Here is a 1414-nt window from a genome sequence, read left to right on the forward strand (position 1 = left end):
TTCAAAGATAAATTTATGACCAAACTGATTGTGCCTTAATTGGTTTTAGCTGTGTTGCAGATGATTGTGTTGATCTCAGCACTATTCTCCCTGTTCTAGCTCATTTTATCATAGAAAATGTTAAGAATTAATAGCGTTCTATAATAGAGTAAAACAAACTTTACTTTGATGACATAATTGCAACTTTTTAATCAGAAAATTTAATTATCACAGATTTAGTTTTAGAATATATCAATAATAAATATAGTTTCTTTTATCGTCGGAAAATTCCCGATTTCCCGTGGGTATGCGACGTCTAGGGGACGCCTAGGACGTCCTGCGAACGTGCCCTGTGGGACGCATGCCGACTGGGTTGAACTTTAGATAAAGTTAAATAAAACACAGTTTTACAATTATCACCGTTTTTCACAAGAAATCCTTTTTGGGATTTACTTCATTTCATGCAAACTAAGGTTTGTAAAATTTTTAATCGAACTTTTAAAATAAATAACACTAATCTTTGTCATGATTTTAACGATCTATTTAATGTTCTTAAACGCAGCCTTTTGTATAACTTGGTTAATTAAAAGAATGAATGTTTCTTATCTTAACAACATTAACAACATTTTGTCGGTTTAAAAACCTACAGAATTCTTATTATTTCAAACTTTCTTATGTCGGAAAAGATCAAATTTAAATAAATAAAAAAACTAAATGCAATCATGAAATAAAATTGTCGATCACTTTAAGTCTGTTCTTCGCTTCATACAAAATTTCAAATTTTTCTACTCTTAAAGATCCTTATCCTAAAGATTTAAAATAACTTTTTTTTCTATAAATTAAAATGGGCTAGATGAAAATTCTGTCATATTTGCGAAACGACTCGCTAATCTAAGTACACGAATGTTCGAAAACTATACGAATAAAAACTTGCACATTTGCTCAAATGAAAGTTGTTTACTTTTTATTTTATAAAATTGATAACTGTTTATTTAAAAATTGAATAGCAAAAAAAAAAAAACTGAAATGAGTAGCATTATAAATGCTGAACAGAACACATTTTTTTTATTGCATAATAATAAACAAAAATTAGCTATGAGTGCAAATTAAAAGGCATGTCATAAAAAGGTTCATTTATTTGTTGAAAATCATCTTAGCTCCCTATAATGCAGAGGTAATCAATCAAATGTATTTTTGAATAGAATGCTATTGGTGCAAGCTAGTTTTGTGGTTAGTGGGTAATATGAGTCAGGAAGGATCTTTTCTAGGCTATTAATACAAATGTTGTCTAGTAGTTCTTTAATTTCAAAACAAATATTGAAGTGGCTTGGTTTTTTTGCATCAGCTCTGATGATATACATATATATACACATATCATCTGATATATATATATACACATGATGATATATATATACACATATCATGATGTATATAT

The sequence above is a fragment of the Hydra vulgaris genome, chromosome 13, assembly GCF_038396675.1.
Source record: "Hydra vulgaris chromosome 13, alternate assembly HydraT2T_AEP".
NCBI lineage: Eukaryota > Metazoa > Cnidaria > Hydrozoa > Anthoathecata > Hydridae > Hydra > Hydra vulgaris.